Source organism: Capsicum annuum, chromosome 6, assembly GCF_002878395.1.
Source record: "Capsicum annuum cultivar UCD-10X-F1 chromosome 6, UCD10Xv1.1, whole genome shotgun sequence".
NCBI lineage: Eukaryota > Viridiplantae > Streptophyta > Magnoliopsida > Solanales > Solanaceae > Capsicum > Capsicum annuum.
The window spans coordinates 87,495,918-87,523,462 of NC_061116.1; the positions used below are offsets into that span (position 1 = coordinate 87,495,918).

The 27,545-nt window shown below is 36.2% G+C and overlaps 1 long non-coding RNA gene across 2 annotated transcripts; it reads right to left on the reverse strand.

Moving 5' to 3' along the window:
• Positions 1-13,744: 13,744 nt before the first annotated feature.
• On the reverse strand, positions 13,745-25,626 carry LOC107873320. Of its 2 annotated transcripts, XR_007057086.1 has the most exons (4): positions 25,294-25,626; positions 15,398-16,105; positions 14,342-14,459; positions 13,745-14,254 (listed from the first exon to the last, which is right to left on the reverse strand). It is a non-coding gene; the product is annotated as an uncharacterized LOC107873320 (long non-coding RNA). The 2 variants fall into 2 exon arrangements; XR_001675255.2 differs by lacking the exon at positions 25,294-25,626 and having other exon boundaries at positions 15,398-16,392.
• Between the last annotated feature and the right edge of the window lie 1,919 nt (positions 25,627-27,545).

Genomic DNA, 27,545 nt, shown 5'->3' on the forward strand with positions numbered 1-27,545 from the left:
AGGTTGAGAGATAAGTCAGATAGTATCGTCGTCAGGGATATTATGCTGTTTCTACTTACTTCAAGAGTATTAAGCATTACCTAGTATCGGTCAATTCCCAAAACCCATGGTGAACATAACTCTGATCTCCCATTTATCTTGGTTACAAATACTAAAATATTGAAAGTGACAATTGACTTTCTATGAAACTTAAACCCTCATTTTTGGAAACAGTAAACTACCAGTAAAGTATTTCATAAACAAATCAAAGTTCATACCCTATTCCCTGTGGGATTTGACCCCAACCTAGTTGGGTTTTATATTGACAACGATCACTTACACCCATTCAAGAGTGTAGTTTGAGCATTATTAGGTATCTTTAAATTACTATTGTTATCGCCTTTTTCTAATCTCTACCTCTCTCTCGATCATATATAGAATATAAGCAAGTTCAAAAAGTATGCACCCATCAAGAAAGTAATCAAAATGAAGAAAATGGCAATAGATGAAAGAACACCTATCTTGAATTACTTTGTACTTAAACTACTTTATTAATTCATTATGTCTCCCATAACTCTAGTTATAGGGCTTAGCTACTCATAGTCGTAAGCACAAATGAACATTCCGTAGATGAAAGAACAATTTTAACTTACAGAGAATAATATGAAAATCCAAAATGAAAAATTAATTAGAAACCCTAAAACCAATATCAATTATCCCAATATCAATAATGTATCTCATAACTCAAAAATATAAAATTCATATAGAGTGCATAACCAAAAAAAAAACCTTTAGGGAGTAGTTGTAGCTACAAAATAAAACCTCTCTTACATAAAGTAGGAAATCTGGGTTGGTAGCATATAACGCCCTAATTTTCTAGAATCGGAATGCCACACGGTTTTTATGATCCAAAGGACCATAAGCTAACCCTTTACTGATATCTGTACCTGAGTACTGCATAATATATTATAATAAATTTGGAAAACTGGTTGAAATGTGCCATAAGGTTCAAAACATTTAAAATACACAAAACTGAACACTGTATACTGATACATCTGTCTGGAAAGCCTCTAACTGCCTGAACTGTGGAGTTGATGGAACATGTACCAAACTAACTTCATCTACTAAAAATAAAATGAGTCTAATGCCATAGTAAAATAAGGATCATTCTAGAATGAAGAGGACTCACTACTACTTCTACTGCTACTGACTGAGTCTGGACTGCTAAGAGTTCTCTGGATCTCGCGCTTCTGAACCTATAGTATAAGACACCATAGCGCAAGAGAAAAGTATGCGGCAGTACTTTGAATGCACTGGAATGCTAGAGGAGGTAAGACCAAATGCAAGGGCTTATGCATGAACTTAGCTTAACTGAATAACATGAGAGTATTAAATGAGGACATATACATGAATGCACAAACCATAACTGAAATCATCGTGTCTTTGAATACGGATACTCGAATACTACTCTACTGGCATCATAACTCACTACAAATACTGAGATACTGAATATCTGAATCTTCTGATATTGATAATTGAGTACTAAAGTTGAGATCAGTCCTATCTTATGAAAGATATGTGAATCTTTTAATAATATTAATGATGGACTGAGTTTGAGATCAGGCTTATCTAATGGGTGATCTCTGTATCTATAAGTACTGATGCTAGTTAACTTTATGTAAGACTAGGCCTATCTAGCGGGTAGTCCATGAATCTATGGAACTATCTAAGTTCTTTACTGAGATTGGAGACTGTATCTGACAATCCTGATTTCTGAGTTCTACTCTAAAGATTGATACTGAAACTACAATTATGGGAGTTCTCACTTAATCAACATGCCACTAATCTGATCTAGTGGGGTCCAACCTATTACCCTAGCTGGAAGGGTGTCAATACCGTGCCACCGGTAAAGACCTCTGCTATGGTCAAGCCTCTCTAAATGGGTGACTCCTAGTCCTACAATGTCTATGCAGTTCTAGAGTTTAGGGACTATTACTAGCGATTCTGCCTCTCTAATAGGGAAGTTGTCATCCCTGGACTCGCTTAGTGCTAGTTCCTACTCCTAACTGAAAGAAACTAAGCTGATTCTTGGACTGTACTAGACTTAGCTAAATCTATTACTGATTATTGTACTTGACTGATCTGACTGAGTTTACTTGATTCCGTTATCTGACGGAATACTTCTGAATCCCGTTAGCTGACTAGATGATACTAAGTTATGAATTAATTACTTGAATTCTACTGAGGTCTGAAACTAAATTCTTGAATACTACTAAGATCTGAGCTGAGTACTGAACTGAAGTTGGAATGCTAATGATACTTAGATTACTAAGATTTCTTAGGTTCTGTAACTGTCTGAGAGTACTAAATTCTGTAACTGACTGAGTTCTAAGGATTATGGCTTGGCTGAGATTATCGTGAAAACTAACACTAGCTCTAGACAACATCTAATTTGTTGGGTATAAATACCCCCAGGATTCGATAACATAAAAGTAAAACATAACCCTTCTTGAATAATCATGACCATGGACTTTCAGTCATAACACAATCAATATGATATATCATCAATCACTTGAATGTCATATACATGTAAATGTATAGGGAATGCATACTAATATCTCATAGTTGTTCAATAAGAAATACACATGGATAAAAATGCATTCAACTTATCATAATACATTCACTAAGGCATTTCAACAAACGCTTGGTATGCACTAGTTATCACAAAATTGGGAATTTCATGCTTAACATACTAAATAGACACTATTATCTTCACTTAAGCATTCTATCAAACATATGGGGAGCATGCTTTAATTATACCACAGATTCTATACTTAATCATCATGAATACATCAATATCATGCAACTTGAAGAGGATTTATCATGAACATCATACAATTCATCACAAACTAGAATCAGCTATTGAAATTGGTAGTCTAAATCATGAATTAAAACCCAACAATACAAAATCGTGAACTCTAATACACATAATTCATGAAATCTCATAAATATGTAAACCTTAAAATTTTGAAAAGGATTTACGAGCTTCTTGGGTGGAAGGAATCCAAGAATCAACATCTAAATTACCTTAGAAGACTCTTTCTTAAAGGTTCTTGAAGAAAATTCTTAGTCTTGTTCTTGATTTCTTGGCTAGGGTTCTTGCCCCTTTGAAAGAAAATATAATGTTCTTGAGAGAATACATAAGTCCCAGCATTATTATGTGGGACCCTAACATTTGACCCCGCTAAAATATCTACTAAAGTGAAGATAATACAATGCATTCATGGGTATCAGTTAAGAATAACAATAGCACTTTCCCTACTTCTCCAATTCACCAGGGTTTCCACTACCCTAAGGGTTTTTAGCCGCTCATGCTTGTAAAGTAATCTACACCATTCATGATTGAAAGCGTAAGATGTAATCACAAATATCACAAGTTAAAACATAAAACTTTAACTAAATCAACCAACCAAAATCAATACAAGAGAATTCTATGACATAAATTGAACCTCAAAATAAATATATGTTTGTAAGTATCCAGTGTGTAACTTCTACTAAAAAACACATAAAGGGTATTTTTTCATGACTCAAACCGGGGCCCTGGCCGTGACGAGTATTCCAAACCATGAGGCCCGAAACACCCCTATCTGTCTGGTAATCATGAACACAATTCATATGATAAAAGAAATGCGAAAGATGCACAATATAACGGAAACATGGTCAAAAATCATGCGAAATTAATAATGGGGAATAATGTCAAACAATCTCAACACAACATCTCTATAACGTCTGCGAAATCTCTACTATATGACTAAAACACTTGTCTATCTGAAAACTGGGACAAGACCCCCAGTAGACCCAAAACTAATAAATAAGAAATTAAATTACAGACATCAGGCCTTTTGAAATATAGAAGGCTTACCACTTGATTCTGCGATCTGTCGGAAGGAATCTACTAATTGTCTGGACTCCTAGAAAGTACCTTCGAACCTGAGAGGAGAGGGGGTCAGTACAAAAGTACTGGTACACAGAGAAATCAAGACAGAAATATAATATTCTTACACAATATAGGTGAGAGCCATTATAAAGCAGTTTCATATGAAATTAGTTGAAAACACATGGGCATAATGTAATAGTTTTCAATACCAATGTAATGCGATTGAGCTAGGTGGAATACCCTACAATTGTAATTCCACGGCTATGTGGAATCCGCCTAGGGTGTTTGGTGGCCAAGCCTCCAATCCAAGTAGCCGCCAGGATTTGGAGCCGGTATACCCCCCATGTGAGTACACCGCAGGGAACCCCCCATGTGAGATGTTCCAATTATTTTATTATCCTCCCATGTAGGATACAATATCATATGACCTGCCTCGGCAACTATGGTTTCCAGAGATGAGACCTTTCACTCAAATACCTTCTTCGGGCATCTACCTTTCTCATGAAAATTAATGCATTCAAACTTTGTTCAAATCAATCACATGTCATAATCTGTAGGGTATCGTCATACTCGACTTGCAAGTCATCAGTATTATATCATTCTCTTAATTCAACCATCATATGTAACATATTTCAACATGAACAAAACAACCCTCTCTTTGAAAGTCAAAAACCATATCCAAATCATGATATTTTAAAGACATTTCATGACATGCATTTCAAGATGATTTCAAATGATTCATAGCATGTGAAAACTTAAGATAATATCATATCAAGAGAGGGGTTCCGTGTAAATCATGCCCTCAATTTATCATTATTATGAAACATATGCATATCCATATATAATATATCAAATCACATTGGAATTAGGCCTAAAGACCAAATCAATATCATAAAACGTTTAAAACATAATCATATTCATAATTTCAAAAGTCCCATTTTGAAAACATAAATTTTTAAAGCTCATGAGATTTTTGAGATAACCCCACGTACCTCTATATGTAAAGATTATAGGTGCTTCTTGAAGCCTACGTTCTGGGGATTCCAAATATGCAATTAGTTTCTAAAACCCTCAGTTGAATCTTTAGTTGCTTGGGTTCTTATTTTCAGACTGTAAGGAGAATCCTTGAGCACTTTTGATGAATGAAGGTGTATTATGGGGTCCTTGGAACTAAATTTCGTGTTTAAGGCTAAGTAAGGGTGGGAAAGGACCATTTTACCCCAAAAGTGGAGTGTTTAAGTCACTTGAAACCTTTACATAGGCGCCGTCTATGCCATCTCCTATATTTACATAGGCGCCACCTAGGCTATCCCCTATGTTTACATAGGCGCCGCCTATGCTATCGCCTATGCTTTCCAGTGGCCATGTATGATTGGTTAGGCAACGCATATTACTTTGAAAGGCTATAACTTCTTGCTCGGGCGCCGGATTTTAGCAAAATTGGTATCGTTGGAAAGATAACGCGGAAACCTATCATTTTACACATAGTAGGCTTTTTAATTCGACATGTACAAAGAGTCATGGTCGATGGAAGCTGACACAAATTATAACATCCACTAAAACTTAATCGATCAAAATAGTTTCAATTCGTCCTTGAGTTGAAGGACCTCTATGGTCTAAATTCAAGCTGAATGGATTCACATGCTACACAAATAATCAACAGGCTGATTGACATAGGATTTATGGCTTTGGGATTTATCAACACATCGGAATCATGGTCTATATTGTAGCCCAAAATACGGGGCATTATATTATCCCTTCCTTAGGATCATTCGTCCTTGAATGATGATGCGGGACATAGACAGACACGATTTCAAGAATAATAAAGTACTAGGAAAGATAGGATAGGAATAGTACCTTCTGTCTCATCCTCCATCGAAGCAAACAAATTGGGATATCTAATTTTCATGTTATCTTCTGACTCCCAAGTTGCTTCTTTCACTTCCTGATTCCTCCACAGTACCTTTACTGAGGCTATCTCTTTTCATAGGAGAAACCTTAAGAAACACCCAATCACCAACTTCAAACTCTAGTTCTCTTCTCTGAACATCGACATAGGACTTCTGACGACTCTGAGCAGTCTTGAGTTATTCTCTAATGATCTTCACTTTCTCCATTATCTGATGAACAAGATTAAGCCCATATAACTAGGTCTCACCCACTTCATACCATCCTATCGGAGACCTACATCTCCTCCCATACAAAGCCTCAAAAGGAGCCATCTTGATGCTGGCATGGTAATTATTATTGTGAGCAAATTCAACTAGTAGAAGGTAATCTATCCAATTACCTTTGAAATTAATGACACATGCCCTTAACATATCCTCGAGGGTCTGAATGGTACGCTCAGCTTGCCCATCCATCTGAGGGTGGGAAGCTGTGCTCAAATTCACTTGTGTACCTAAACCCTTCTGAAAAGATCTCCAGAACTGAGATGAAAACTACATACCTCTATCGGATATAATGTACACTGGTGCCCCATGCAACCGAACTATCTCCTTAATGTAGATCTTAGCATAACCCTCTCCCGAATAATTAGTCCTCACAGGCAAAAAGTAGGCTGACTTTGTCCACCTTTCTACAGTCACCCATATAGAATCATATTAGTTTTGGGATGTCGGAAGTCCTCTAATGAAGTCCATATTTATCATATCCCATTTCCATAAAGGCAGGGCTATATCTTGGGAAGTACCACCTGGTCTCATGTGTTCTACCTTCACTTGTTGACAGTTCAAACACTTGGACACAAAATCAGCTACATCACGTTTCATGTTATTCCACCAATACAAGGTTTTAAGATCATGGTACATCTTAGTAGAGCCTGGGTGAACGACATACCTCAAAGTGTGCACCTCATTAAGGATTCTTTCCCGCAGCCCATCAACATTTGAAATGCGCAACCTACCCTAAAATATCAAAATACCATCACCACTAATTTCAAATGACATAACCTTTTGTTGACCCACATTTTTCTTGATTTGCATCAAGATAGGATCTTCAACCTACTTTTGCTTAACTTCAGCACAAAGGGATGACTTAGCTAACTCATGAACAATCACCCCTCTATCTTTGGAATCTAAGAGTCGCACTCTTAGATTTGTAAGGAAGTGAATATCCTTCACCATCTCTTTCTTTCCTTCTTCTACATAAGAAAGGCTGCCCATAGACAACCTGCTGAGGGCGTCGGCTATAACATTTCCCTTGCCCAGATGGAAATGCAGACTCATATCATAGTCTTTCAAAATCTCCATCCAACGACTCTACCTGAGGTTCAATTCTTTCTACAAGAAAACATACTGCAAACTCTTATGGTTAGTATAAATATCGATATGCACTCCATAAAGATAGTGCCTCCAGATTCTAAGTGCAAACACCACGGCTGCTAACTCCAAGTTATGAGTGGGGTAGTTGTGCTCATGCACCTTTAACTATTTAGATACATAAGCTATCACCTTACCATGATGCATCAATACACAACCAAGTCCCACATGAGATATATCACAATAAACGACAAAACCATGTACACCCTTAGGAAAGGTCAAAATAGGAGCAGTAGTCAACTTGTCCTTAAACTTCTCAAAACTATTTTCATATCAGTTAGACCACACAAACTTTATTTTTTTTGAGTCAGTTTAGTAAGAGGAGTAGCTATGGAAGAAAAACTCTCTAAAAACCTTCTATAATACCACGCCAAACCCAAAAAGCATCGAATATCGGTTGGAGTCGTGGGTCTGGTTAATTTTCTCACTGCTTCAACTTTTTGGGGTCCACTCTTATCCCGTTACTGGACACAATATGCCCCAAGAAGGCAATAGCATCTAACTAGAATTCACACTTAGAAAATTTGGCATACAGCTAATGATCCTTAAGGGTTTGAATAATAATTCGGAGGTGATTGACATGATATTCTTTACTCTTAGAAAAGATTAGGATGTCATCAATAAATACAATGACGAACAAGTCAAGAAACTGACGGAATACTCTATTCATAAGATCCATGAAGGCTGCAGGGGCATTAGTCAACCCGAAGGACATGACTAAAAATTTGTAGTGACCATATCGGGTTCAAAAGGCTGTCTTGGGAACATCTGACTCCCTAACTTTCAACTGATGATAACCCAAACAAAGATCTATTTTTGAAAAACACTTAGCACCCTAAAGCTGGTCAAAAAGATCATCAATCCTAGGAAGAGGATACTTGTTTTTAATCGTGACCTTATTCAGCTGACGATAGTCTATGCATATACGAAGGCAGCTATCTTTCTTTTGCTCGAAAAGTATAGGCGCACCCCAAGAGGACACACTGGGGTGAATAAAACCCTTATCTAGAAGGTCTGCTAGCTACTCTTTTAACTTTTTCAGTTCTGTGGAAGCCATTTTATATGGTAGAATAGAAATAGGACGAGTGTCTGGCAACACATTAATGCCAAAATCTATTTCCCAATTAGGTGGTATCCCTGGGAGATCTTAGGGAGAGACTTTTGGAAACTCATTCACTACAGGGACTGACTGAAAAGGAAGATTTTCATCTATTAAATCTTTTACTCGGATTAGATGGTACATACAACCTTTGGAGATAAGATTTCGGGCTCTAAGATAAGAGATAAAGTGACCTTGAGGTTCCAAAGAACTCCCTGCCCATACAATTGGTATCTCATTTGGAAAACAAAAAGTGACCTTTCGAGTTCTGCAATCAAGGGTGGCATAACACGAATGGAGCCAGTCCATCCCAAGGATAGCATCAAAATCTGCCATCTCAAGTTCTATAAGGTCGGCCACAATATGCCCACTAAGAATAGACAAAAAAAAATTTCTATAAACCCTTCAAGCTATAATAGAATCACCAAAAGGAGTGGAAATAGTGAAGGGTTCTTCAATGACTTTGGGCTCAAACCCAAAACCAACAGCCACATAAGGGGTAACATAAGATAAAGTAGACCTGGGATCAAGCAATACATAAACATCACGAGAAAAAATTTGTAACATACCGGTGACGACATCTGGTGAAGCATCTGCCTCTTGGTGGTTTTTTCAAAGAATATAACCGGTTGCGACTGCTCCCGATAAATGAAGGGGCACCCTTAGGAGGAAGAGCCGTGGGGGCAGCTTGGGGCCTAGTCCCCCTTGTATTTCCTCTAGACGAAGGGCAATCTCTCTAAAGATGTCCCACCTTGCCACAAGTATAATAATTTTTCCGGTAAAAAAAACACTTCCCTGGGTGATTCCTCCCATAAATCTCACACCATGAATAAGTACAACGCTATTGGGCCACACTCTCCTACGATTGAGTATCTGGGGCTTTCGATCCATGATGAGTCTAAAAACTCTGAGATCGTTTGTCTGCTGGTGGTTCGGGCACAGGAGCCTAGCAGTAGACTGTGCATTACTCCATGAAATCTTCTTTTGCAATCTATTTCCCCAGTTGCCGCTCTGTGGTTGGTTGTGATTCAGATCCGCGGTTTTAGCTCTCTTTGTTTGCCTGTCTTTCTTTTTTGTTTATGAAATTTTCTTTTTTTTGTCTTCTATATGCAGCATATGAATGATCAGCCGAGCAAAGTCTAACTCCTTGTTCAACATAGCCCCCTGGCACTCAAGTACCAGGTTATCAGCAAGGCCAAATGCAAATTTTCTCATCTGGGCTCTCATATTACTAGTCAACTGTGGTGCATAGTGGGCTAGTTTATTAAACTTCAAAGTGTACTCCTGGACACTCATATTGCCCTACTTCAGATTCATAAACTCTTCTGCCTTGACCTCCCTCAACTCCAGAGGAAAGAATCGATCAAGAAAAACTTCCACAAATTTGCCCCACACTGTGGGCTCAGTACTCTAACCTTTTGTTTCCTCCCAGTCGGCATACCACTGATTTGAAACATCCTTGAGATGGTAAGTTGCCAGTTCCACCTCTTCAACCTCGTTTACATACATTACCTTAAAGATCTTTTCTATCTCATCCACGAACTCCAATGGATCTTTCTCTACCTTGGTTCCAGTGAACTTAGGTGGGTTCATTTTATGAAATGTCCGACCCTAGTAGCCTTAGACGTAACAGATGCAGACCTAACATCTTCTGATTGTTGAGCCTGGTTAGCTACCAACTGTGTTAGCATATGAATAGACTGTCTAAATTCTGTATTTGAAATATCTCCCTGAGCAGTTGGGGAACGATTGACATTAGTCCATGGAGCAGAGGTGGACTGGTCGGGACTTAAGGGACTCTCAGAGTAGGGACAAGTTCTGAAGTGTGAGCTCTATTTTTGGTTCGCATCCCATGGGTGGGACGGACCTCATCTTCCTGAGTATTCTGACCGATGATACGACATAGAGGCATAACTGTGATTCTAAAATACAAGTGATCATTGATTAGGGGACAGTTCAAACTCTAAAGCACGAACTAAATCACAAAGAAGGGGAAACATTTCCTAAACACCTAGCAGCCTCCTGCTTATAAGTGTAGCGCACTACACACCCATACATAGGACTCTACCCGACGTGATTTCGTATACACCTTGGGACCATGAACCATGCTCTGATACCAAGTTTGTCATGACCTAAACTGGGGCCCTAGTCGTGACAAGTATTTCGAACCATAAGGCTCGAAACACCCCTATCAGTCTGGTAATTATGCACACAATTCATATGATAAAAGAAATGCGGAAGATACACAATATAATGAAAACATAGTCAAATATCATGCAAAAGTAATAATGGGGAATAATGTCCCACAATTTCAACACAACATCTCTATAGCATCTGCAAAATCTCTACTACATGACTAAAATAATTGTCTATCTGAAAACTGGAACAAGGCCCTCAGTAGACCCAAAACTAATAAATGATAAATTAAACTGCAGATATTAGGCCTTCCAAAATATAGAAGGCTTACCACTTGATTCTGCAATCCGTTGAAGGAATCTACTGGTTTTCTAGAACCCTAGACTGTACCTCCGAACCTGGGAGAAAAAGGGGTTAATACAAAAGTACTGGTACGCAGAGAAATCAAAACAAAAATATAATATTCTTACACAATATAGGTGAGAGCCATTATAAAGTAGTTTCATATCAAATTATTTGAAAACACATGGGCATAATGTAATAGTTTTCAATACCAATGTAATGCGATTGAGCTAGGTGGCATACCCTACAATTGTAATTCAATGGCTATGTGGAATCCGCCTCTGGTGCTCGGGGGCCAAGCCTCCAATCCAAGTAGCCGCCAGGATTTGGAGCCAGTATACCCCCCATATGCGTACATGGCATGGAACCCCCCATGTGAGATGTTCCAATTATTTTATTATCCTCATATGTAGGATGCAATATCATATGACCCGTATTGGCAACTATGGTTTCTAGTGATGATCCCTTTCACTCAAACGCCTTCTTCGGGCATCCACTTTTCTCATGAAAATCAATACATTCAAACTTTGTTCAAATCAATCACATGTCATCTCTGTAAGGTATAGTCATACCTGACTTGCAAGTCATCAGTATCATATCATTCTCTTAATTCAATCATCATATGCAACATATTTCAACATGAACAAAATAACCCTCTCTTTGAAAGTCAAAAACCATATCCAAATCATGATATTTTAAAGACATTTCGTGACATGCATTTCATGATGATTTCAAACAATTCATATCATGTGAAAACTTAAGACAATATCATATCAAGAGAGGGGTTCCTGGTAAATCATGCTCTCAATTTATCATCATTATAAAACACATACATATCCATATATAATATATCAAATCACATTAGCATTAGTCCTAAAGACCAAATCAATATCATAAAACGTTTAAAACATAATCATATTCATAATTTCAAAACCCTCATTTTAAAAACATGAATTTTTAAAGCCCTTGAGATTTTTGAAATAACCCCACGTACCTCTATATGCAAAGATTATAGGTGCTTCTTGAAGCCTATGTTCTGGGGATTCCAATTATGCAATTAGTTTCTAAAATCCTCAGTTGAATCTTGAGTTGCTTGGGTTTTTTATTTTGAAACCCTAAGGAGAATCCTTGTGCACTTTTGATGAATAAAGGTGTATTTTGGGGTCCTTGGAACTAAATTTCATGTTTAGGGCTAAGTAAGGGTGGAAGAGGACCATTTTACCCTAAAAATGGAGTGTTTAAGTCACTTGAAACCTTTACATAGGCGCCGCCTAGGATATTGCCTATGTTTACAGAGGCGCCGCCTACGCTATCACCTATGCTTTCCAGCAGCCATGTGCAATTGGTTAGGCAACCCATATTACTTTGGAAGGCCATAACTTCTTGCTCGGGTGCCGGATTTTAGCAAAATTGATATCATTAGAAAGCTAACTCAGAAACCTATCATTTTACACATAGTGGACTTTCTAATTCGACATATACAAAGAGTCATGGTCGATGAAAGCTGACACAAATTACAAAATCCACTAAAACTTAATCGATCGAAATAGTTTCAACTCTTCCTTGAGTTGAAGGACCTCTATGGTCTAAATTCAAGCTTAAATAGATTCACATGCTACACAAATAATTAACATGCCGTATTGGCATAGGATTTATGGCTTTGGAATTTATCAACACATCAGAATAATGGTCTATATTATAGCCCAAAATATGGGGCGTTACATATTTATAGTACATGTGGAAACCCGAATATCAAAGCCCAGGTGAAATAGGATAAAAAATGTTCTGTGGGTATTTATATATGTCCAAATGCGGCTTGTCCTTGAGCGCATGTGCCATATGCAACCTAAGGCTGGGAGCATGTAGACAACTGCATGTGCCAGAAAAAATTCTTGCAGCTTTTGCTCTCGGGTTTTTTGACTTATAGCACTTACCTTACCCACATGCGGCCCACATGTGATACATGCAATCCACATGCTGACATAGGTAAGCATCGGAAGTTCTTTTTTAGATAATTCACTCTCCGAATCTTTAATTTTGGTACTTACCTTAGTCTTATACAGACCACACGTGCTATATATGGTCGGCATATAGACATAGGTAAGTGCCAGTTCTTTCATTACTTGCAAACAAGCTTCAAATCTTCAAGTTTCATCGCATGCTTTGGTCAGGTACTTTTGGAAAGTGTCACGATTACCCAAAATTGATCATGTAAGTAGCCAAAAACTCCATTTTCATCCTTTTTCATGATCTTGGCATCTAAAACCTAGTTTTCTGCAAAACATACCCAAAACACATCATATCTCACTACTAGAAATTATCCCTATGGCAATGGATCAAAAACCATTGTGATAGATAAAAAAACCATTGCCATAGATCTAAAACAATCGTTAGGAAGGCATTACATATTTGAGCATTGGGATAGGTCTATCTCAATAACTATTGTGATGGTTACGACAACTATTGCAATAGATAGACCTATTACAACGGTTCTTCTAACCTCCTATCACGATGCTTTGTATCGTCAATATTAATGATTATGAACCATTGCAATAGACTATATTACAATGATGGGAAAGCATTGCAATAACCCTATTGCAATAATTTTCAGATATCTACTGCAACACTTATTAGTCTTTTGCAATGATTTTTAACTACCTATTATAACTCTTTTTGACACCTATTGCAACAGTTTTTTTTAGGTCTTTAGCAATATTTTTTTGCTACCTATTGTAACTATTATAATTAGCTATTGCAATGATTTTTTTCACCCATCCAACTACTTCAAATACCATTAATAGTTCAAATACCAATTGAAATATATATATATATATATATATATATATATATATATATATATATATACACACATCATACCAAAATCTTTCATTAATAATAATCCAAATTAAAATATGCAAGAAACTAGTAATCTAAACCCAAAAGCAAAATGTTAATGTCATCATTAGTTTTCCCACATAGTATCAAATTCGAATGGCAATAAGTTTCACGAAATTCAAAATCAAAAAGATCGATATTAAAGCATCTATAAACAATTCAAAAATCATGTCAATTTCTTCATCACTTCTTTCATCATCTCCTTCATGATTTTTGACACCTATAAAAAGAGAAAAATTAATTTCAATTAATTAGCACTTAAATGACAATATATTTAATTTCAGTTTAGAACATAGGAAGGACACCTATAAAAAGAATAAAGAGGTTGGGAATTCTTGTATAATAACATAATGAGCAAGGAAACAAAAATAAAAAGGAAGTAAATAAAGCTCTTCACTCCATAAAGACTTCAAAAGAGCAACCCCAAATTATCATTTTCCCATTGTAAAGTTCTTCTTCAGTCATGCCAATTATGGATCTTAAAGGAATGTTATTAGGTGATTCAATTGCTGACCAACCCTTGGATTGCTCAACTAGCTCCATAATCTACTCCAAGAAATAACAAAGTCAAATAAGTTAAGATATTATAAGAATAGAAACCTTGTAAAAAAGATGGATGCACTAGTTGCTCACCTTGGAAGCTACATTATTTGTGACAGGTTCCTTATTCTTATGAGTTGTTTTAAACCCAACATAGAAGAATTTATTCAGACCAAGACCAACAACAATCATACCCCGAACAATTGCGTACCTGTAATATTAGAAGGGCAGCCAATCAGATGCCGTAGTACACATAATTATGAATCCATCAAAAAGCAAAACACATAACATCATGTTTCAGAAAGATTGGGTGAAATATGATTCTTAAACATCAACATTGAGTGCAAAAAAGTTTTGACTGCAGGGAAACTTTAGGACTCAAAACCAAGTAGCTTCCCTGAGCATATTAATCAAATATCATTTAACTAAATAAGTAGATGTTCTTAAGAGAAATAAACTATAATAACATTATGGTGTTATGTTTGGCTATTTACTAAGAATTTACTGCATTCTTGACTATCCACTCCATGAAAGATCTAATCATGCAACAAACTAAACAGACATCAGCACATGCCTTCACATGTAGGTATGACCAACTATGTATTAACAATAAATACAATTACAACCATTGAGCAACATTCTTACACTCTATTAATTTGACCAGCAGATGCAATTGCTTTAAGGAGACAGATAAAGGTTTGTCCAATAGGATTTACTTTAATGAATTCAAATCTATTTATCTCTTCCAAGAGATACTTACAAAGAAAAAAAAAAATTAATTATGTTATTAATCCTATTTTTGTTGATAATTTTAGAATAACACAAGAGTAAGGCTACATACCCTTACTGCTTGTTTAGAATTTTTGCATTTTCCATAGGTAGATATCAAGAAATTGTATAATGAATCTTGTGATATTGGAAGATAAACAACAAAGTTGGGTATGACGTAGCTATAAAGAAAGTAGCACTAAATTATGAGTGTATACAAATATTAGAAGTGACTAGTTACAATGGTGAAGGATTAGAAAGAATAGGAAAGGAGATATACATCAGGGATGAAGCCCATAACTTTTATTTGGTCACGGAAAAAGATAGCATCTTGCAAGCAAGAACATTTCATGATTCCAAAAACAAGTTAACGAAATGTACCTCTCCCTGGATTTACTCCATCAAGCATCATGTCATCATAAATATCCCTCAACAAGTAATGCCTAATCATAATCATACATACATATGAGGGGCGCAGGAATAATAATAAGATAAATCAATTCCCCAAACCATAATAATTCAATCAAATTAGTACCTCTGCTGAGCAGTAAGAGAGATAATAACAGTGCTATATTTAGACTCATTATTGGCATAGTTTCTCTTGGCGTACTCTTACGTGTGGCTGCCAAGTACTAATGCCCTATAGTTTGAACCAATACATATTTGGGTCCTATTTTCAAACTAAATAAGCACAACCACGTAGTTAATAGTTCCTCAGTTCAGGGTATCTCAGATTTAAGGAGTTTTTATGTTAGTTTGCTAACAAGGTTATGCACTTACCAAATAAGGTAGAAATAATGAGCTCGTAGAGTCGCAGCTTCATCTACCACCGTGTTTATATGGGAAATAAAATAGTAGGCAATGATATTTAATCCTACAAAACCATGTTGAATTAACTATATTGCAACAGATGTTAGTACCTTTTCTTGTCCGTTTGTCAATGTAGTAATACTCACAAAAATATTAGAAAATGAACTCAATAATGATACATTGTACTTTTTTGTAACGCTTCGAATCTGGTATCCAAAATGCTATATGGTGCTCTTGATCCTGAAGGACCACAAGCTAATCCATGACTAATATCTGTGCCTGTATATTACATGATATACTATATAATACGGAAACATTAACTGAAAGTCCATAAGGTTCAAACTGTAACATGATATTCGATAAAATATTACATATAGATAGGGTATAAATGTCCAAAACAAGATAGTCTAAACATACTGTTGGCTGAAAAGACTCCAAAACATAACTGTCTGAATAAGAAGATGATAGGAAATTTCCCCAACTAACTCCAACTAATAAACTAATTACTGAGATAATACAGAAATGATCATGTCCTTGAAAGATGAGGATTCACTGCTAACTTTGACTGCAAAGACTGGAATACTACTGATGCTTTGGAGCTCGTCCTTCTGAACCTATGGTATGAGACACCATAGTACAAATGTGTCTGTACTTTGAAAGTACTGGTATGCATGTGAGGTAGGCTGAATGTAAAGGGTTTATATGCATGATCTAGACTAACTGACTGAGTAATATAAACATGAGAATACATGTATAAATATATAATAACTGTAACTAGGGTCATGATAACATAATTACAAAGTCTGAGTACTGATAACATGAGATACTAATAACTGTATAACTAAAATAACTGATACTGAGGAACAGTATCAAAAATTCTAGTTTCTGATTGAACTGGTTGAGTTTTGCACTATTTTAAGTTTACTGTATCTGATAGCCCTGAATTCTGTAGAACTATCTGAGTTCTATTACTGAGGCTGAATGACTGTATTTGATAATCTTGATTCTGTAACTAAAACTATGGGAAGTAGTCATCTAACTGACATGCCCATAATATGGCACTATGGGTAAGTTGGGATCCAATTTGTAACCCCAATTGGAAAGGTGTCAATATTGTGCCACTAGTAAGGACAATCTGTAAGTAACCCTCATATAATAGGTAACTCTAGTGAGAATGGTGGGAACCCTAATATAGAAGGTTAAGCCACCTTATCTACCCTTATATAACATGCTATGATGTCTCATCTTACGCTAGCTACGTAGTTCTAGAACACAAGGATTGCTTCTAAGAATCACACCCTCATATAACAGGTAAGTTCCCATCCTTGGGTTCACTCGATGCTAATTCCTACTACTATCTGAGTAGACACTGAACATAATTAACTGAACTGGACTAGACTAAATTCAGGGAGTTCCATTAGCTGATGGAATACTATTAAGATTACTAAATTACTGAGCTTTCCTGAGTCACATGACTGGCTGGGTTTTATGGACCATGGATTAACTGAGGATATTGTGATAACATGACACTAAATCTATGCACATAGCTATATTTTTTGGGTACAAGTACCCCCAAGACTCAATGTAAGGAAACTGATAAGGCATGACATTATTGAATACATGACCAACATCAACAATCCATAATACAATAGTTGGAGATATTTCATGGGTATATTATTATCATAGCTTGGCATGTGAATAAGATGGCATGTATACATAGCATGATTTCATAAGGCTAACTCATGAGCAATCCAACAAATAAATTTCAATACATAAGAATAACATAGAAGTCATTTTGGATCACAATTTAGCTATAGTGCATACTTGTTCTTGACCATAACTTTATTGAGTTAATGGTAATCATTACACATTCTGAGAGAACCGTCTTTCTTTTGCAAGAATAAGACTGGTGCATCCCATTGGGAAACACTAGGTCTGATGAATCCCTTATCTAAGAAATTCTTCAACTGCTCTTTCAATTTTTTGGGTTCTGCTGGTGCCATTCTGTATGGAGAAATAGATATAGGCAGAGTATCTAGAAGAAGATCAATGCCAAAGTCTATTTCCCTTTCGGGAGGAATTCCTGGAAGATTTTTGGGAAAGATATCTGAATATTCATTCATGACTGGGACTGAATTAGGATTAGGAGTCTTGAAACTAGAATCCTTAACATGAACAAGATGATAGACACATCCCTTAGATATCATTTTTCGTGCCCGAAGGTAGAAAACAAGTTGACCTCTTAAAGCGGATACACTACCCTTCCACTCTAGGACGAGTTCACTCAAAAATTGAAATTGGACTATTCTATTTCTGCAGTCAACTGTGGCATAGCAGGAATAAAGCCCATCCATGTCGAGAATGACATCAAAGTCAGTCATCTCTAATTCAACTAAGTCTGCTGAAGTGACTTTCTAAAATTTCATAAACACCCTCAAGGTTATGATGGTTTTACCCACTGGGTTAGAGACTGAAAAGGGCTCTGCTAGAATTTCAGGATTAACTTCAAAATCAACTGCTATATAGGGAGTAACGAAAGGTAGGAAAACACCTGGATCTAGCAAAGCGTAAACATGCACATGAAAGATCTGTAACATACCGGTAACCACATCAGGAGAATTTTCCTAATCTTGCCGGGACTGGAGAGCATAGAGTTTATTTGGACCTTGCCCACTAGTAGCACTGTAACTGGAACCCTGATAATTAGGGTGATCGAACTGAGATGAGTAACGATTGTACTGACCCTGAGGACCTGGATGAGGACAGTCTCTGGTTCTGTGGCCTAGCTTGCCACATACGAAACAAATATCATTGTCAGCTCTACAAATGCCCTGATGGTGCTTGCCACAAGTCTAGAAAAGAGGATAGGTATGGGCACTGCTAATATTGCCCTGAGACTTAGATCCGGCACTCTATCTTTGTTACCATCCTTGAACTTAGGAACTGTAGTACAGGTTGAAGAAGGAGCTGGAACTAATGACACAGGATGTAACTAAGAACGGTTTCCTCTTTCTGATTTAGGCTGAGAAAAGTTAAAACTATCTGTCCTTGCTCTCTTATTATTCTTCTCCCTTATCTTAATCTTTTGATCCTCTATCTAATGAGCATGATTCATAAGACTGGCTAAAGTCATGTCACTATTTAACATCGCAGACCTACACTCATTGACCATATAATATTCACCCTAGAAACAAACTTACTCATCTTGGCCATACTGTCTACAACCATATAAGGGGCATATCTGGCTAATTGAGTAAACTTAAGAGAATAATCTTTCACCAACATGTTTCTCTACCTAAGGTTGATGAATTCTAACACTTTAGCCTTTCTCAGCTTTAGGAGAAAGAACCTCTCTAAAACTGCAGTGACAAACTTCTCCCACTCTATAGGTCCTGCATCAACTGACCTCTCTGAGTTCCACTGCTTGTACCAAGTGTGACAAACATTCTGCAAATGATATGTAGCTAGCTTAGTACTCTCATCAACTGAAACCTCCATATTGTGAGTAACCTTCTGAACCTGATTGATGAATTCCCGAGGGTACTCATCTGACTTAGACTCAAGAAAAGATGAAGGATTCATTCAAGTAAAGTGCCGAATCATGGCTGCAGCTGAATTGGCCACTGGGTTGGCTGGAACAACAACTTGCCGTTCATTCTGAGCAGTAAATGACTGAGCAAGAGTAGTGAATACATCTCTAAACTCTACATGAGAAACATGTTCTCCCAAAGGTTCTTTGGGTTGAGGGGCTTACTAATTCCCATTTCTTCTTTTAGGAGGCATGTTCTGTAGAAGAAATATAGAAATGGATTAGACTGAGAGATTAACTTGAGATTATGCTCACTAGCACGACATGAATATAGAAAGAAGGGAAATTATTCCTAAAACATCTCATAGCCTCCTACACATAAATGTGGCATCCAATACGCCCATGCACAAGACTCTACTAGATGCGACTTTCAGACTTTCTAGGACTCTATTGAACCTTAGGCTCTGATACCAAGTTTGTAACGCCCCAAATCTGGTACCCGAAATGCTACACAGTACTCATGATCTTGAAGGACCACAACCTAACCCATGACTTATATCTGTGCCTGTATACTACATGATATACTGTATAATGCGGAAACATTAACTGAAAGGCCATAAGGTTAAAACTGTAACATAATATCTGATAAATTATAACATCTAGCAAAGGGTATAAATGGCTAAAACAAAATTGTCTGAATATACTGTAGTCAGAAAAGCCTTTAAAAAATAACTGTCTAAATAAGGAGATAATGGGACATGTCCCCAACTAACTCTAATTAATAAACTAATTAATAAGATAATAAATAAATAATCATGTCCTCGAAAGATGAGGACTCATTGTTAACTCTGACTGCGAAGATTGGAATGCTACTGGTACTCTGGAGCTCGTGCTTCTGAACCTATGGTATAAGACACCATAGCACAAATGTGTTAGTACTTTGAATGTACTAGTATGCATGTGAGGTAGGCTGAATGCAAAGGGTTTACATGCATGAGTTATAATAACTGACTGAATAATATGAATGTGAGAATGCATGCATGAATACATAATAACTATAACTAGGGTCGTGATAACGTGATTACTGAGTCTGAGTACTGATAACATGAGATATTGATAACTTTATAACTAAAATAACTGATACTGAGCAACTATATCTAACAGTCTAGGTTCCAAGGGAACTAGCTGAGTTCCATACTATTCTTAGTTGACTGTATCTGACTGCCCTAAATTCTGTAGATTTATCTAAGTTCTATTACTGAGGCTGAATGACTGTATCTGAAAATCGTGATTCTGTAACCAAAACTATGGAAAGTAGTCATCTTAACGACATACCCCTAATACGCCATTATGGCTAAGTTGGGGTCCAATCTATAACCCCAATTAGAAGGGTGTCAATACCGCACCACAAGAAAGGACAATCTGTGAGTAACCCTCATATAACAAGTAACTCTAGTGAGAACGAGGGGAACCCTTATATAACAGGTTAATCTTCCTTATCTAGCCTCATATAATAGGCTATGATGTCTCAACCTATCCTTGCTATGTTGTTCTGGAACACAAGGATTGCTTTTAAGAATCACTCCCTCCTATAATAGGTGAGTTCCCATCCTTAGGTTCACTCGGTGCTAATTCCTACTCCTATCTGAATAGACACTGAACATGATTAACTGAACTAGACTAGACTGAATTCAGGGAGTTCTGTTAGCTGATGGAATACTATTGAGATTACTAAATTACTGAGCTTTCCTGAGTCACATGACTGGCTGGGTTCTATGGACCATGGATTAACTGAGCATATTGTTATAACATGACACTAAATCTATTCACATAGCTATATTTTTTGGGTACAAGTACCCCCAAAACTCAATGGAAGGAAACTAACAAGGCATGACATTATGGAATACATGACCAACATCAACAATCCATGATATAATAGTTGGAGATATTTCATGGGGATATGATTATTATAATATGGTACGCGAATAAGATAGCACGTATACATAGCATGATTTCATAAGGCTAAATCATGAGCAATCCAACAAACAAATTTCAATACATAAGAATAACATGGAAGTCATTTTGGACCACAACTTAGCTATAGTGTATAATAACTATCTTCCTAGGCATTTTATCAAACACCTTGATTTCACAATTAGGGCATAGGCATAATTATCAAATTGACATAGTATAAATAACTTAATTTATGGATTTCACTCACTTGCTAATATAGTTTCATGAAGAAACACATAAATATTCCCACGTGGGAATCATATAACAAGATAAACATGGTTACAACGAAACCACAACATAAATAATATGATTCATAAATTAAAATAGGGTTCTTGAACTTTATGGATGAAAGGAATCCATAAATCAACACAACGCATACCTTTGTTCTTCATTTAGCGAAGATTAACGGAGAGACTTTCTTGAAATTGAATCCCCAATTGAAAGCCTAGCTTGTTCTTGATTGAAAATTGAGAGAAACTAGTTTATTTTGGGTTCCAAATAGCTGAATCTAGTGTTAAAAGGATTCAATAGGGGTGGGAAGTTGACCCTTTTAACCCTGGATGCGTCTTTTAAGTTGGTAAAAATTTCTCAGAATGGACCCCTGGCGCGACACAGCGCTATCGCGCCGTGTCACTGGAATTTGATAATAGGGAAATTGAGGGATGGTGCGATGAGGAGCCATAGCGTTGCCACTTTGTTTGTGACCTGGAAGTTTGGCGCAATGCGCCACTATCATGGAACCCTATTGGAATTTGACAAATGCCATTTTTTCTTGTGGCGCGGTGGGCCACTGGATAATATGGCATTGTTTTACGACGGGAATTTGAAATAGTCATAACTTCTTACCCGATTATCTGATTTAGGCAAATCTTATATTGATGAAAATCTTAAAAATTTCACATGTACAAAAGTGGATTCATCTTCCAAAGTAAGTTTCTAACATTCTTGGGACGATATCAAGCTAGGTAGAAATACAGGGTATTACATTTCTCTTGTGCAATCTTACAATAGGTGAATGATGCTATGTATGGTTCGGTTGAAAAGTTGCCTCTAGAGTATGGTCCAATTCCAAAAGGTGGGGAACAATGCCCTGGGAGTTTAGATCCTGTGTCATAACCACCCTAAATAATTACATTGGCCTCATTCATAGTAGTCCAATACAAAATCCTATCACCAAATTCCTTAAAGCAAACATCCTCATAAATAATAAAGTCTTTGCTAAAAAGAAAAAATGATATATCAAGTAGAAATTAGTCAAATATACTAGAATTTATACACTAGAATTTACACAGAGATCACTATAAGTATTTGCTTTTAGGACATTAAGATAGTCTATTGGATTTACTTGCTTTCAACAGTCAAGAATAAATTACAAGAACAAACCCTATGCAATCCCACAAGTGGGGTCTGAGGTGGGTAGTATGTACCATTATCTCTACCTTACCATGTAGAGAGGTTTTTTCTAGTAAACCCTTTAAAGTTTTCAACAGCAACACATGGGAAAACACTAAACTGAAAAAACAACTATCACCAAAGAAAAATTAACGGATAATTATTTCACTCTATATGGGGGAAATGGAGTACTATATTTGACCATAACAGGTTTTACCAACCAAACACTCTTTTTATCTTGTTCTTTTTTTTAATCCAAGTAACTAAACAAAATGTTCTGTTGGCACTTTATCAAAAATGAAATGTAAAAGTTGAAAAACTACACATATGTATTCCTATCAAGCATTAAAAACTACTCATAGGACATCTCCTCCCACTTATGGACAAACTGACCAGAAAAAGAAAGGGGGTACCTTAAGGCAATAAAGTATAACATACAAATCTAACATTTTTGAATTCAACTATTTTCCAACATCACATTGTCCCTAGGAAAATATGCTAGGACGTCAACTATCTTTCAACAGTATAGATTTTTCTATATTATATATGCACTACTTATTTTAATTGTCTACAAGAAACGCTGGCAATTGTAGCCTGAACTAAAACTAGTTATCCATACCTGCTCTGGTGGTTTTCTCAAGGAAGGAGAAATATAGACAATGTCCATGAGACTATAACCTAAAATAATATCCTTGAGTATTCTACTGATACCAAGCAACAGTAAAATTTTAGCTCCTAGTGAGGAACCACTAGCACATGTCGAAAAAAGCATGATTAAACCCTACAAGACTTATCAAGTGAGAATACTGCCACCAAAGTTGTAAATAACCAACATGTTGAAGATTTAAACGTACTATGTAGGTTGACATACTGAGTGAAGCTTGTACATTACCAGAGTTACTGGTTGAGATGAGGGAGGCATCTTAGGTAACAAGTCCATGTTTACAAAGTTCATCTAACTTCTCTAGGTATGATGCAAATACTTAAGCAATACAGGTCAAGTAGATAGAATCATACTCTAATACCCGAAGACACAAACACCAATAGATGAACTTAAAGAAACAAAGTGACGTTTGACCAAAGTAAGTAGGGGTAAGAAAAGAGGATATAGCTTCCTGAAATGAGAGCATAGATTTACTTTTGCATTATGATACTGAAGGAAATTTATCAAAATAGGAATAACTTCCATGACAAATTCAGACGCATCTGACGGAATCTTCTTCCATATATTAGCAGCAGTTGCTAATGCTACTCTTTATTAAAAAGATCTGGAAGATTTCTTATTTCACAAAAATGGAATTCCATAAGATCATGAAAGGAATTCTTCTACCTAAACTCCAGTGAAAAAGATATCATGATAAGAACACACAGCTATCAGTGCACCATCCCTTAAATAAGTAGTTGGATGCTTTACAGATATCTTCTTTAGAGATTGTAAATACTATTAAAGGTAAACATTAGCATCTTAGCTGGAAAAAATAATCTTTAATAGGTACACAAACGTTCCACTCAAACTAATTGACTCACCTATTCAACCAAGTCCATCTATTCAATTGTAAGCAGGCGAGCTACAGATCTTGAAACAACTCTATAATGGACAACAACAACACCAAAAACAAGGAAGAACATCAACCAAATGGGTAAGAGCTTGGGTGGCAAGAAGCATAATGTCAGGATTTTTCTTGTGATTGAGCAGTCTTACAAGTGCCGATACAAATGAATCCACAGAAAATGTGCACACGTAGTCTTTTGTTTTAATAGAAAGCTTCTCACACAGCTTCATCAAAGCCTCTACCCATTTTCCTTCCTCGCCATCTGCCCTTAAACCAACTAATATCTTCTTGATCCATATACTCTGGTGAGACAATGATGCTGACCCCATTGTAGAGCTAGGGAGTAAATCATCCAATCTAACACCCAATTTCTTCATCATTCCCTAATGTACACTACTAGTTGAAGTCAAATTCTGGTACAAAATCCCAACACCACCTTCACTCCCATTATCATCATCCTCACCACCAGCACCACCACCATAATCTATATTTAATCCCAGACTCTATTCAATATCCCTATCCCTGACTCTAACCTCATGTCATTTCTTCTAACCTAATTCTCTTTTTTATCAGTAAATAAAGCTATTCCATCAGTTTTTATGTCACTTATTATGTTTGATAATGTACAGTTGTACTATTTGTAAGATCCAAAAAGGCAATTTAGGAGTTATTACTTTATTTGTTAGAATTAACAGAGAGTACCTAGTATGGGACCACTAAGTACACAGAGATTACAAGAATTCCACAAACTGTAGAATTCCACCCTACAACTCAAAGAAAAAGATATCATGGCCCAGAGTTCATACGTTATCAAGTTATAGAAAATATTTTTAAAAACCACTCTTTAAGAGAATAATCACAAAAAATTTACACTTTACAAGAAATTAGGGCACTAAAATCCTACGACACTTTGCAACAAGCAAAAACATACTGTTAGAAACTTAAAATTAGGGCTCTGAATTCTAATGGCACTGAAATACCTATTTCAATAGATGGCTAGGGTTCAATCAAAAGTGGTCAAAGAAATGGTGGTCGAAGCACTCATAGTTGGAATAGTAGTCGATCAGAGAACTGATTTAATATATGAAGTAGTCGATTGATCAGAGACCCAAAGTTTTTGTAAATTTTGAGATGCGTACTAGATCCTGGAGCCTGGAGCCTGGAGCACTGATTTAAAGACCAGTCGATTTAGAGCAGTCAATCGATCTAGAGCAGTCGACGATTGGAAACCCAAACTTTCTAATTTGAGATTTACTTAGTAGTGTTTAACCCTCTAATTTGGCGCACTGGTGGGGCTTTTGTTAAGACCCCAAAGTGGGTCAATTATTTCTTTCATTCTTTTAATTTTTGTTATATATTTCATTATATTTTGTTATACTTTGTGAAAATATGGGGAGGGAAAAATTAAAGTCATTGCAATAGCTTTTTTTCCAAATTAAGCATTTTCATAGGTGGCTTTATGGCGATAGTTCATGCAAGCGTTTCTATAAGACACCCTACTGCAACGGTTATATATCAATAGCAATAGTTATAGCTTCTACTAAGATAATTTTTCTTGCAACAGTTGGAACCGTTGCAATAGAGACCCTCTATAGCAATGCGTTTGGAATCATCGCTAAAAAGTTCGTTGCAATAGGGGTAATTTCTAGTTGTGATCTAACAAAAAACATAAGAAACTTTCATATTTTCATAGTTTTACGCATCAAAAGTTCCATATTGTTATAGCACATCAAGACCCTTAACTTAGAACGTTTGCATGTTCTTAAGAAATATAATAAAATAAAATAAAATAAAACAACACATGTCGCTTAATTTGGAGAATCAAAGTTATTTAAGGCAGTAAATCAACTCTTTAAGCTCAAACCACAATACCCCCTCCTCTTTTAACTTTTCAAAATCAACTACATATAAATATTAAGAAACATAATGGGACACAATGGGATCAAGGTATGGCACTACATTAGCAACATATAACCATGTATATGTAAAAGTTACACTACCCAAACATGTAAGCAGCTAGCAATATGACTCAGGTGCCTTCACAACAAAGATCACCCACTCACTTATATGAAATAATGCATGTTAATACAGAAAAATCTAGAGACACTGACACTCAGAATAGAAGTTCCAATCAATTTGTATCAAATACCATAGTCTTGCCTTTATTTTCTTTACCTTAGTTTTCAGACAATCCGACTAGGATAACTGTAGGACTTTTCTTAGCTTGTAATATAGGTTTTGGGGGCTGGTATGGTACATATGGACATATCAAATTACTATGGATCCTTGGCACTATACTAACCTTAGGGTGTCAGCCCTATATATCTTATTAGTCAATCCTAAGAGCCCTTTACTAATATAATAGATGGTAAGACCGTGTCATGACTTGAGACTACCCAATATTTGTAACACGGTGCTCGAAACCATTGTGATCTGAAGCTATCCCATGTACTGGCATACTGCTTGAGAAACTGATCTATAATCTAAATAAAAGTTAAATTTGTTGATCGAAAGCATAATTATGAGAAAATCTGAATGAATGTAATACTTATAATGTTTAGAACATGATAATACTAAAAAAAAACATGAATTGCATATCATAGACTCTGAGTGACTATCGATGAAGCCTCTACTATATTGACTATAAGTAGCTGGAACATGCCTCCAACTATGACTAGTCAATATATAAAAATGATAACAATACATTATATAAACTACAACTGACTAGAGTTCCCTAAATAAGAGAGCTTATCACCTACTGGCTAAATTTCAAGAACTATCTGACCCTGGTGTATGGACTACTTACGGTACCTACATCATGAAGGAATGTATCCACAAACACATTTATGTTGTTAGTAATTTAGAATATACTGAGTATATGGGTACATACAATAAATCATGGAAATATTTAAAATATGATTTAAAACTAAGGATATAGGTTATTTGCTAAAACATACATTTAAAACCAGGCTATACGTCAAAACTATAAGTCATAGTGAGATTTATAAATCATGAGGAAAATAATACTATAAGTTTGGAAGCAGTAAAAACATGAATACTGTATGTAAATGTCATATAAAGCAAAACATTCTGTAAAACTAAATTGAGGATCATGTATGGATACTGAGCATGAATGAACATGTACGGTGAATGCAAGACCAAGTAAAGCATATATTGACATGGTCTGAGTAACTAAAAAACTGATATTTGAATAATCGAAGTATGAATACCA